The sequence below is a fragment of the Rhipicephalus microplus genome, chromosome 9 (genome assembly GCF_043290135.1).
Source record: "Rhipicephalus microplus isolate Deutch F79 chromosome 9, USDA_Rmic, whole genome shotgun sequence".
Classification (NCBI taxonomy): domain Eukaryota; kingdom Metazoa; phylum Arthropoda; class Arachnida; order Ixodida; family Ixodidae; genus Rhipicephalus; species Rhipicephalus microplus.
In genome coordinates, this window is record NC_134708.1 from 121,639,773 (window position 1) to 121,653,628 (window position 13,856).

Genomic DNA, 13,856 nt, shown 5'->3' on the forward strand with positions numbered 1-13,856 from the left:
TATCGTTGCTTGTGTCTTGTCTTACAAACCTGAGGCTGTCCTTATGGTCCAATGTAGCGTCCTAAGGCAAACAAGCTTCAGGGCAAAGTTGCGCACACCTCCGTTTAAAGGCAATAGATTTTCTTGGGATACCTGTACACAGAAATTTTGTTCTGTCTGTAATATGTATGTATGTATGTATGTATGTATGTATGTATGTATGTATGTATGTATGTATGTATGTATGTATGTATGTATGTATGTATGTATGTATGTATGTATGTATGTATGTATGTATGTATGTATGTATGCATGTATGTATGTATGTATGTATGTATGTATGTATGTATGTATGTATGTGTGTGTGTATGTATGTATGTATGTATGTATGTACGTACGTACGTATGTATGTATGTATGTCTCTCAGATGATTCAGCCACCCTGCCGATGTTGAGGCGCGTGCTGCACGGGGAGCCATGTTTAACTGGTGGCTGCTTTCTTATTTGAGGACGTTGTCGATCAAAAGGAAATGTTAACCATATGTGAGGCGCAGCATCAATATTTAGGTATTAGATGTTGTGTTCTAATAAAAATACGTGGACACATAGTTATGATGAACCTAGTGCTTTTTTTGGCTGCGCTGAAAATGCGACATATGCAAAGGGCGAACAAGAAAATGGATTGCCGAAGTGAGTTCCGATTCCGCGTAGGAACCATGTCGTGCGTGCAGGTGTAAAATGATTACGAAGCATGGTATGTTGGTCAGGCGCGTCGCAACGAAAAAAAACACCACCATATCCACAAAGTGAATGATGTTGGAGGAGCCTGCTCCGAGGTGCTATGGACGTTTCTTGGCGAGACTATTTCTGTGAGAAGGATTGTTAACGAGCCGCCGCATGATGTGTACGTCGAAGGCATCGTTGTTGGCAACGTCCCGTGGCCGGAACTGCGCAGTGTTGGCCATGTGGATCGGCCCGCTAGCCATCTGCCCCCTTATGCCATACCGGCTGCTGCCGTGAGTCAAATGCCTAACGTTCATAAATGGCAGACGTGGCGCTATCAGGCGTTTTTTCAACGGGGTTATGAGCTGGCGAGTGGGGGAGGGGGGTCGTTTGAGAGGATATCGGTACTCATGCGTAACAGTGATTGTGAGAACCTGTCACATATTGCCGTGCCTACAAAGGTACAATAACGAAGTCAACGTAGTCTCGCGGATCCCCTTCGCCCTGCCAGGCTGTCTGATGGTTTTTAGCACCAAGCTGTTTTATGCCGGGGTCCACCACGGGTCCGCTAACGTGTTTCCGTCACAGATATGGCGTTTAAAATACATACTCTCAGCTTGTAAAGAATAGAAGCAGACGGTAAGCATCTTCCACGTGGAATCAAACCAGCAACCTCTCCATTCCTAGCACGGGGCGCTAACAATTACGCCTCAGAGCGCACGATGTTAGGAGTGCTAACGGCAAACCACAGGTTTAAGTATTTCTAACCTTTTAAACTCTTCTTTCAGTTGCCTCTGCTGCCAATAGTGTAGTTCTAAATTGTGTGAATTCGTCTTTTTGAACTGTGCCCGAAAATGGGAAGTGATATAGAGAGTTTGAAGCGAGAATTTCGGAAAGCAATCAGGGACCTAAAGAGCAGCTTAGACTTCATAAGCAAGGAATATGAGTCCATTAAGATAGAATACTCAGACATCAAGAAAGAAAACGTAGCATTAAAGGCAACTCAAGAAACTATTTTGCAAGAGCTTGAGTGCCTCAGAAAGACGACGCAAGAAAACGCAACGCGTATCACCGCACAAGATCAATATTCGCGGAACAAAAACTTTGAGATTAAAGGCATCCCGCAAGCAGTCAATGAAAACCTTGCACAAGTGCTTACTAAAGTAGGGGATGCTCTAGGCGAAACTATTACTGAATGTGACATTGAGGCTTGCCATCGTGTTCCGGCCCGAAGTGCAAATGCTCGTTCGAATGCTTCCGGCAACCAAGACATCTCTGTAAACGCAAATATTGTCGTATCCTTCAACCGCCGAGTAAAACGTGATGCCCTTATGGCTAAGGCAAAATGAACTCGGATAAACACGGAAGACCTTGGCTTTGCCACAAAGCAACCGGTGTACGTTAACGAGCATTTGTGCCCACAACTAAAGAAGCTACTTGGGCTGACGATTGCATGAAAACGAGAACTGAACTGGCGATTTGCATGGACCAGGGGTGGCAAGGTGTTCGCTCGAAAAACAGACGCATCACGTGCTATCCAGATAACCAGTGAAGCAGACCTGAATAAGATGCGCGAAGGTGGTCTCACTTCGTAAAGTAGTGACTACCTCGTCTTAGATTTTTAGTTTTCTGCTTTTCTTTTTTTAACACGACGTCACCAAAAGATATCGCACATCAGAATGATGGTGCTCACCTGGCATTTTTACACTGCAGTGCACGATCGGCTTGAAATAAGTACGATGAGCTCACCACCTTCCTAGATGAATTTTCCTTTAGGTTTGACATTATTATGGTTACAGGAACCTGGTACACATGCGACGAGGAAGTGTTTAGGTTACCAGGCTATAATAGTTTTTACTTGAATAGATCTTCCCGACGAGAGGGAGGAGTACTGCAGTTAATCTCGGGAAAGCTTTCTCGTAGCTTACTCACTGAATTTACAAACATCACGCCGGATTATGAACCTTTAGCACTAATCCACGATAACCATGTTTATGTTGTTCTTTTTCGCCCACCTGATGGGTGTATTGAAAAGTCCTATGTCTTCCTTGAAAGGCTACTAACTTTTGTAGGCACAAATAAGCTGTGCGTCGTAATAGGTGGTGACTGTAACATCAACCTTTTACAAAGTAATGCAAAGTCATGTTCATTCCAGCTGTTGCTTGATTCGTATGCATGCACAGTCACATTAAACGAACCAACTCGTGTCAGTATTCAGTCTGAAAGTCTTCTAGACATATTTATCACGAATAATAGAAACGACTGCGTGACAGGAGGTTTCGTTATATCGGATGTGAGCAATCACTTCCCTGTATATATGATATATAAAAAGAATAAGCTTTCTAGACACCTAAAACCAAGTCCTTTGGAACCCTATAAAATACAGCAAATCAATTCAAAAACTTTGGAGCAATTTAGACACCATATTGAAAGGTTACACCTCAGTGCCTTGTATAACTGCAAAAATGCTGATGAGGCTTACGATACTTTGATGCATCTTTTAAAAAATGCATATCACTATTGCTGTAAACTAAAGACTGTGATAGCCTTGAAGAAAATTCAGAAGCCGTGGTTAACAAGCGAATGCCATGAAATGATTCGTTAAAATAATGCTTTATATCATGGATTTGTCAAAAGTAGAGACAGCAGTCATCTAGACGAATTCAAAAAATTTAGAAACATGTTAAACAAAACTTTACGTAACGAAAAGAATTCTTATTTTCTAAACCAATTTGAGAAGGCAAGTTCTTGTAGTGATGTTTTATGGCAGGAAATAAATCCTCTGATTTACTCTGGCACTCGCCAAACTAAGAAACTGGAGCTCGTATTGCATAATTAAATAATTAGCGGTGAAAAACTGGCAAATAATTTCAACAAATATTTCACGACTCTGGTCTCAAATAGCACGTCATGTGTGGACAAACGCTCTATTTTGCAATTTATGGGCACATCGAATATGAAATCTGCGTTCTTAGAACCAGTAACGGAACAGGAAGTACATTCCACTTTTATAGGCCTCAAGAATAGTAAAGCGCCCGATATTGATGACATTAAAATTGGACCAATTAAACACGTACTTGACCTAGCGCCTACACTTACCTCTCTGTTCAACTTGTGTCTAGCCACAGGAGTTTTCCCCGAGAAAATGCAGCACGCTCAAGTTAGCGTGTTGTACAAATTGGGAAACAAGAATGACTTCTCAAATTACCGTCCAATCGCAATATTGCCTTTTATTTCTAAAGGGCTAGAAAAGCTTATCTGTAAGCGAATTATACCTTTCTGCGATAAGCATTCTTTGAATGCGTCAGAACAATTCGGTTTTCGTCAAGGTTTATCAAGTGAACATGCTTTGTCAGCACAAAAAGAAATCATCTTGAAGGAATTTGAGGAAAAGAAGCTAACACTCGGTATTTATATTGATTTTTTAAGGCGTTTGACAGAATACATCACCAAACTCTGTTTACTAAACTAGAACACTATTGTTTCCAGGTTGTAGCCCTAAATCTCATCAAATCTTATCTAGGGAATAAAAAGCAATGTGTAAGAATTAAAGATAAAAGTTCTTCGCCATTAGACATAAACACCGGTGTTCCGCAGGGAAGTGTGTTAGGCCCCATGTTATTTAACGTCTACGTAAACAACATAGCAAGAGTTAGCGAGAACGTCAAATTTTCAGTTCACGCCGATGACACAAGCTTGTTCCTCCAATACAGCGACGTATTTAATCTTATTATACTAGCTCACGACGTGCTAGAAAAGCTACAAAAATGGAGTGAATTGAATTCTCTTGGTATCAATGCTGTTAAAACAAAGGCTGTTTTATTCAAACGAACTAATAAAAATATATTACAGCTTAAACTTACACCTCGGTGACAAAGAGATTGGGATTGTACAAGACGTTAAATTATTGGGGTCACTTTCAGTGAAGACTTAAACTGGGATTCGCATGTGTATGATGTTGCCAAGAAGCTTTCCAAAGCATGTGGAGTGCTTTCGAAATTCTGAGATATAGTTTCTCCAAAAGTTAAACTCCTCATTCATTATGCTTTATTTCACTCGCCCATCAATTACTGTACCCTCGTCTGGGGAAACACCCCGCAAAAGAGCATATTAAAATTGATCAGGCTACGGAAGAAAGCAATACGACATATTGCAAGTGTTCCATACGATGCACATACATCAACATTATTTACAACATATAACGTGCTCCAAGTAGAACAACTGTACAATTTCAATCTCTTTGCTAAATACCAACATACTTTGAAAAGTAAAACCAATTTTTGAACACTGTGTCAGCTGAAAGAGTCACCCGCAATACCTTACAACATAAGGAAAAGAAACACATGGCAAATACCGTTTTCGCGAACGAAATACGGTTTTAAAAGTCTTAAGTATCTCATGCGAAACTTTTTGAATCACCTAAACAACAAAGGCATTATGCCTGATACGATGAGAAACAAGCAGTGGAAAGAATATTTAATTAGCAACCTCAGAGAGTCTGGGAATTTGATCAAATAATCTTGAGTTCATTTTCACTATGTATTATTTTATAGTATCATATTCAATTTGATAATTCGTTTGAGTAGAAGTGCATTTTTGCCTTTTCATATGCACATGTAGAAACATGAACTGTTTCATGTATTTGTGTTTTCGTTATGCATACTATTTCAAGATAGTGTTTCTTCTATATATAATTTATGTTTTTTTGTATTCCTTCTTACTTTGTTCTCCAATATTATGCCACATTTTTTCAGTGTTTGCGATTTCACATTATGTCTGCAGTTGAAGTTTGCTGCTAAATTTGTTGATATTTTACTTGCTTGTGTTATGCGTTCTTGTACTTTTTCTGTTTTACTTGCTTGTATTTCATTTCGTTTTTACATCACCACGAGTCTGCGGCCAATGTGCTCAGGGTCAGGAATCCCGTCAAGCTGCTTTTTAGCAGCTTTTAATTCCTGTCCCTGCATCTTTTCCACTTATTTATCTGATTTATATTTTCTTTTGTGTTGAACATTGCCATTGTATGAAAACAATGAATCACTGTACTTTAACCTGATTGCAGAAAAAGATTGCTGAATAAACTGAAACTGAAACTGAAACATATATACACAATGCAGCGTTTGGTTGTTCTCAGAGCTTCCAAAATTTAGTGCGTGCTTGTTAACAGTGGCGAGATGGCGCGACGGGCTCGCGTTCGTCGCGCTCCAAGGTCGTCGTCTCCATGAAGCGCCTCCTTCACAGAACGTAGTCTCTCCTGCACCCATAGTTGTCAGACTGGTAATTCAAGAGAGGACGAAGGTCACTTTATTCGCTGCGGCGGCAGCGTTTAATAAAGGAGCAGGCTACTTACTCATGAAACTGGAATATTTCTGACAGTTGCTCGCTATTGCTTATTGAACACTTGTGTGCTCGTTTCGTGCGTCTTCTTTTTATTTGAACAACGAACTCTAAGTGTCGAGCTGTGGCAGTATAAGTGTCAAGCTGTTTATGCTAATTTCGTGAGTGCTCTCTGCTTGAGGTGCACGCAGCAAGTTTCTGGCTGCTCCCCATTCTTTACGTAACTTTGCAGTTTGTTGTTGGTGGTGAAACAGTGCACAATAAACGCCCAGAAGTCTCTGTAAATAGTCGTTCCACTTCTGTGTTATGCCGATTCCTATGTAGGGGGATAAGCCACGTGTTTTCCTCCTTTTGGCTCGGAGGCAGCGCATTCGCGTGAGGCCACACGAAACACCACTGACACCCTCCTCTTTTCCTCTGTTTCCCATTACTTCACCACCCCCCCCCCCCCCGCCACTACCCATTCCCCATGTGGCGTTGTTGAGGTGACCTCCTGAGAGAGAAATAGTTATGACGTGATACTTTTCACTTTCCTTTCTTTCAAAGCCACTTCGAGGAGGCAAGCGCGTGGGTCATAGAAAACCGGTGATTTTAGGTGGTGGTGGGCCATCTAGTGATGATTGTTGGAATTGCCAGAGGGGCAACCTAAAGTAGCGACCACAAAAGTGTAAACAACGGCAACACTGGTGTACACGCTGGCAGCCGTGGTACAAAAATCCGTCAGCAAAAGGAGCAAGCTGCTAAAAACTTCTTTCTGCGAATGATCGTTTCTATTAAAAAAGACAAACCGCTCTCACATTTGCTCCGAAGTTCGAGGACACCAGCACTTTAGAAGCTTGAACAGTTCTCTTTGTCGCCGCAGATTGCTGCAGCTATTGCGCGGGTAATCTGAATCGTTTTTGCCCTTTATTTCCAAAACTAACAAATTATTACATTCTGGAACGTTTCCCGGACTAAATATGTAATCCAAGACCCTCGTAAGTGAGCCCCGGGAGACCATTTACATTGCAAACTAGTGACAGCACAGAAGATTTTCAACACATGGGTACGCAAAATACTAGATAAACAACGTGATTGGCACATAACGTTTTTTATAAAACATCGTTGCACAAACATACCAACCGAAATCTCAAAAGGTATTTACAGAGAAGAAAGGGCAATACTACAATTCTAAAAAAGAATTCATAGAATAAATGGCACGTGCTATTAGGGAAGTAAACAACAGAAAACAATACCATAATCATTATATAATACGATGCAGAATACAATTATAATATAAAGTGCCGGTTATAGTAAATTTCTTCGCTTTCTAAGAATACATTGGAGGTTGTGTATCAGTGACTATAGCTTAAAGTCAGTGGGAAAACGTGGTATAAACTAGTCTCTTATATTACGAGCACTAAAAACATACTTGTTACGCTGTTCAAAAGCAGTTGACTAAATAAATTGTTGAAATGCAAGAGAACATAAAATGATCACAGAATGCGGAACTCATACATATATTGAATTTTCATTATGCGATGTTTGCGAAAATGCGTCGAAGTCGGAAATAGGTCGTCGGTGTTGGCAATGTGACCATGATGTGACTGTCAACTTTATTTTCCAAAATCAATATTTTGTTTTTGTTACGCTGACCTGTTGTAAGTAAAAACCGTTCGCAATAATTTCTATGTGATTCAAACAGTGCTGGAGATTTATTGAATCTTATTTCTGTTGAACGAATTTCTCAACAACGCGAGAGACCTCCCGCAGTAAAAGGAAGTTTCGTGCACAAATGATTTATGTGATAATCATTACTTAAATGAAATTAAAATGCCACACCAAGAGTCTTATGGTCTTCGAAAATATATATTTTCTTCATCTGCATGCATTGTATCTAGTTTAACGATGAAAACCTTATGTCTCGCTCAAAATAAATTACTTCGTTTTCTTAGGGTTATTTTAAGTCTATTTGGTAATGGCCCTGGTGTAATGCTCAGAAGAAACGGTTATTGCTACCTCCCAACGTATCTATATCTGCGCCGGAAAACGATACAGTGGTACCACCAACAATCATTTTAAGTTTCACTGCCTTGTAAATATTAGCAATATCAATAAGGAAAAAACGTTAAAATGAAGGGATCGTGGTACACCTCCCTTCCTTGCAGGACACCTTTACTAGAAGGCAATTAAAATGAGTGGTGGTTATCTAAATACACACATTATAATCGTTTTGATAAATACAATTTTATTAGAGCCAGGGGAGCGTGCGAACACCGTATAATTCTGTATTATGCAGTAGCGTGTCAGGGTCAGTGGAAACCTTTGGTGAAATCAAAAACCAATCCATTGCAAGAAGCTTGCTGTTGATGTTCTGCAAGATCATGACTTTGTGGCATAACAAAGCTGACTTCGTGGATCTTCCTTTACGCAAACCAAACTGAGAATCACTTGCAATGTCATTTTTGGTGAAAAAGCGGGACAATATATTCCAGTGCTTTTAGTACCTTTATTACTTTTAGTATTAGGACACGCAAAGAACGTCAGTGAGGCGACGAACCGATGACGAACATTGAAAAATGGACCGAGACGTTCAGGCCAGACGTAGAGGCAGCAACCCACGAGGTCCCTTCTGAGGCAAACCTTCACGTGATAGATAGCTGGCTCTTGCACTTGTGGGAGGCCAAGCAATGTTTGCTGAAGAGATGGAAACGTCAAAGGCATAACAGAACTTTACGCTCACGCATAGCCAAACTGGACAGGAAGACAGAAGAACACGCTTTTCAGGTATGCCTCACACAATGGGAACAGACGTGCAATGGCCTCGAGAGACAGATGCGTGGTGAGAACGCTTGGTGCCTCTTCCAGCACCTTCTGGATCTGGAGAATACCAAGAGCTCTCAGGGGCACAAGATTCGCAAGCTCGTACGTGACTTTGGGGGCACGCCAGATGGATTTCTTGAGGCAGTTCGCGAGCATTATTTTAGAGGAGGTGAAAGAACACAGCACGAAATGTATGACGGAGACAAGAATGAGAATCAAGACGCGGAGTTTAGTGATGCCGAAATTATGGCAGTCATAAGCAACCTCAATGCTGCTCCCGGCCCGGATCGGGTGACGAAGAAAACTCGACGCAATCTCGAAGATGAGTCAATTATGCGACCGACAGAATACGTTAACGAGTGCTGACGAGCAGGCTACCTCCTCGATGCACGGAAAAGGGCCCACGTGGTCATGATTTTCATACCGGGCAAGCAGGTGACAATCGATAACCTAAGACCCATCTTGCTCATGTCTTGCGTGGGCAGTTTTGGAACACGCTGTCCTTACTCGCGTTACTGATTATCTCGAAGACGCTGACGTCCCCCCCTCCTGATATTAAGATATCACTGCAACCTCTCCGCGCAGGACGTGATGTTGCAGCTGAAACATTAGGTCGTAGACAGCACTTCTAGTTCCACCAAGGCCGTTCTTGGCATTGATCTGAAAAGAGCTTTCGACAGCGTCGAGCATATGGCGATGCTTGACCATGTCTGATCGCTGACATTAGGCCAAAGATTTTATAACTATATATGCGACTTCCTCACGGGCAGGCGTGTGAGCGTCGTTGTCAGCAATGCGGAATCACCGGAATTCGAAGTGGCTTCTACGGGTTCGCGCAGGGCTCCGTCTTTTCGGCCAATTTGTTTAACCTTGTTCTGCTTGGGCTACCCGAGAAATTAGACACAATAGAAAATCTGCAACACAGCCTCTACGCGGACAACATCACCCTTTGGGTCCCCGGAGGAAAATGTGATGGCCACGTGGAGCGAACGCTGCAGATGGGCGTGAACGCGGTGCAGGAATTCTGGAGAGGTACGGGCCTCAAATGTTACGCGGCTAAGGTCGAGCTATTGCAATACAGACTCACGTAAAGGGGCCGCAAAACCGTGCGTCCCGGTGGAGCGAGACCAGAAATCAGAGTAATAATGATGGACGGCGTTCCGATACCAAGCGTAGAGAACATAAGGATATTGGGGCTACATCTGCAGGCCAACGGTCACAACGGTGAGACAATTGGAAGAGTTAAACGTTCGGTATACGACACGATACGACTCTTACGCCGCATAACAAATAGACGCAGCGGTATGCGGGAAAGCTGTGCGATGCACCTCGCACAGGCGTACGCGATCAGTCGCATAAAGTTCGTCGCTTCTTATTTAAAGTGGCTGGCGTCCAAACAAAACCCGATGAACTGCATGATTCGCAAGGCGTTCAAGAGGGTGGTGGTTGGCATACCTGTCAACATAAGCACCGACATGTTCTTCGAGCTGGACCAGCACAACACCCTGGACAAAGTGACCGAGTCACACAACATTGCGCAATACGAGCGATTGTCCAAGTCCAAGACGAGCAGGCGCATCCTCGAATCTCTAGACATAACCTACCACATGCATTGCGGGGAGAAGACGATGGTTCCTATCACGGTGCGCGACCGCCTCATCGTCCCACCGCTCCCCAGGAACAAACACCCGACACACCGCGTCGGCCGCCGCAACAGAGTGAGTGTTCTCCAAGGAATGTATGGCAACAGCAACGAAGCGGCGTACGTGGACGCTGTGCGATACCCAGAGGGAAAGTGTGCTCCCGTTATCGCCGTTGTGAAACGCACAGGCAAACATCGCGAGCGCCACGGTGCGTACGGAACACACAGAGGTGATTGGAGAGGCGGCGATTGCACTGGTCGCAGCACTGGAGGCTGCGGTCGTGAGCAGCGAGTCGCAAGCTGCCGTCCGTGGCTTCGGGCGCAGTCGCATCTCGTGTCTGGTGGCACGGGTACCACAATCAAGTATTGACAACAATGACCGCGGCGAGCTTCGAGGAGCGTTGGCCTCGGCGTCGTCGTCCTCGTATCTCAGAACAGAAAATGCGAATGTCTTCCTTCTGCTGACCCCAGCACACAAGCGTCCCGCTCACAGGTGGCCCCCACCACGGCTCGGGATCTCACTCATCGAGCCGCGGCTGATTCGGTGGCCACCTTCACCTCCGAGAGTGGACGATAACATTACCCACATAATAAAAGCTACTGGAATGGTCGTGCGGTGATCGCCTGTCCACATTCAACGACATTACACAACATTACCGGCTAAACAGACGCGAATAATCACGTAATGCGTGCGGGGGAAGGTCACACCGTAACACATGCTTTGGGAGGGTGCTGGAAACGTTAACGTCAATGCCGCTTCTCCGTACGCCACGAATATTAGGCAGGGACGAAGTCCGAGGCTAACTGCTGCTGTTGCTACCACCGCGTGAGGGCAGGGGCTGGCCTCCGCAATGGCTGCGGTCACTGTTGCCGATGGGCGCCGAGCTGGCCGACTAGCTTTGGGCAGTCCGGCAAGCTGAAGATGCCGCCCGGGCCCAAGGACTTCAAGCGGTCACCTGAGGCACCACCATCGTAATTGATGGAGAGTGGGAAGGAACAGGGGTTAATCCCCTCTTCCCCCACGTCGCCTGGTGAAAACTGCCGGACTTAAAAATAAGTTCATTCATTCATTCATTCATTCATTAAACACCCTTTGCTAACAGCGGAATAATCTGTGTTTGCGATAGTTTCCGAGGAGCCTTTTGTAACGACCCTTAAACATTACATACACACAGGGGCGCTTCGTTTTAAGGCAGAATTCTTCGGATCAGTGTTGCCAATTTAGCTCTTTGGTAGCCAGATCTTGCCGGATTTGAACATGACAAGCTACCGAAATATTCATTTAGCTACGAGTAGCTATTTTAGCTGATATTCTCGGTGTAGGGTTATGACATTTTCGGGAGATACTTGTATAGGCAACCTAATAAAGGAACGCTTAGGGGACAAAAATAACCCTTACCATCGACGGAATCGCAGCGATGGAAATGATTTTCCTCGCTTTGTTTCTTTCAATTTTCATCAAAATGTCATGGAACACACACAAAAAAAAACACTAGATGACGCGAGCTTGCAAAGGATTGGGTTCAGGGTTCAGTAAAAGAGCGTCTGTTAAGCAGAAAAAGATAATACTCTGCTAATGGCTGATGTCACATCGTCGAATAATTATATGCTCTACAAGACTGATGGCCGTTTTCCGCCACTGCTTCCTACTTGTACTGTCATTTTATGAATTACTATCGTGCGTTTGTTCATTATTGTGCCAGTGCGTATTCTAACTTTATTTTCATGTGCTGTACATATCGTGTACTAAATTTTGCAGATTCGTCACCAAGTGACACATGCGAGGTAAATATAGATTCACAATTGAAAAATATAAATCTCATAATGTTGGTAGGGAATTGACGACACATTTGGTTCTGCGACAAAAAGCTTAGAGGAAAAAAAACTTTCGACGTGGTAATGAGCAGAGTTTTACTATTCATGTAGAAGCTTGACATTAGTGTTGCTTCACCTGCGTGCTTCTTGCATGCACTTTGACTTACAGGCATCGTGTTGATTCACTTATAAAAGAAGAAAAGTGATCATTCGCTCATCCAACGCGTTGTCTTATAGGGTTTTGCCCCTCAGCGCTCATTATTAAAACAGGGATTTAAAAACATATTCGGTTCAGCTATGGCCTACTCAATTCCTTATACGAAGTTTCCAAATATTTGCACACACGTAATTTTTACAGAGCTCTGTGCTCACGCCGCTCGTCTTTGATGAGCGTAGAAGCCTGGGCGATTTTTTGAAAGTCACACCTCCTCTAAATTTTTGAAATCAAACCAGAAACCGTTCTATTTGTGCTCATATATGCTTGTTCTGTTGTTCTGCGTAGTTGCGCGTATGCAAACGTCACTTCATCGTCGTTATCATCATAATCATCATCATCATCATCATCATCATCATCATCTTCTTCATCCTGACTACGCCTACTGCCGGGCGAAGGCCTCTCCCATGATCCGCCAATAAACCTGGTCTTGTGCTTTCTGCTGCCACGTTATACTTGCGAACGTTTTACTTTCATTGGCCCAGCTAACTTTCTGTCTCCCCTTCGTGCGTTTGGCTTTTCTGGGAATTCATTCAGTTACCCTTGATAATCAGTAGTTATGCTGCTTAGGTGCTACGTGCCTGGACCATGTTAAATTTTTCTTCATTGCAACTATGCTATCCATATCCCTGATTTGTTCTAGGATCCTTCTGCAGCTTTCTTGTCTCTTAAAATTACACCTATCATTTTCCTCTCCATCGCTCGCTGCATCGTTCTCTATTTAAGCTGAATCTTCTTTACCGGCAAGTGCCGGTAAGCTGAGCCTGTTATATACCACAATAACAGACTATCATTCATGATTTGAGAATGCTGGCCTAATGTGAAACACACATTTCATATTCTTCTAGTTAAATTTCACACTCATGATTAGGATCCGTAGTTATTACCTGTGCTAAGTACACAGATTTTTTTAGAAGTTTCAGCGTCTCTCCTTCTATCGCAAAGCCCTGTTTTCAGTCGAGGCTCTCCCATATAACTTCAGGTTTGCGCGTATTGATTTTCAGACCTACTCTTTTGCTTTCCAGGTCCAGTTCTGTGATCATGAGCCGTAATTCGTCCCCTGAGTTACTCATCAAGGCTGATCAGTGAACCGGAGGGTAATAACATACCCTCCATTATTCCTTATCTCTCACTCATCCTAATGTAGGGCCCTGAAAACTTCCTGTGAACACGTAGTGAATGGCATTGGAGAGATCGTGTCTCCCGGCATCACACCCTTCATTATTGGGATTCTGTCGCTTTTTTCATAGAGAACTATGGTGGCTTTGAATCCACTGTCAATTTCTACCAGTATGCAATGAAAATTGCACTAAAAAGAGAAGACACTACGAGGAAGGAACACTGA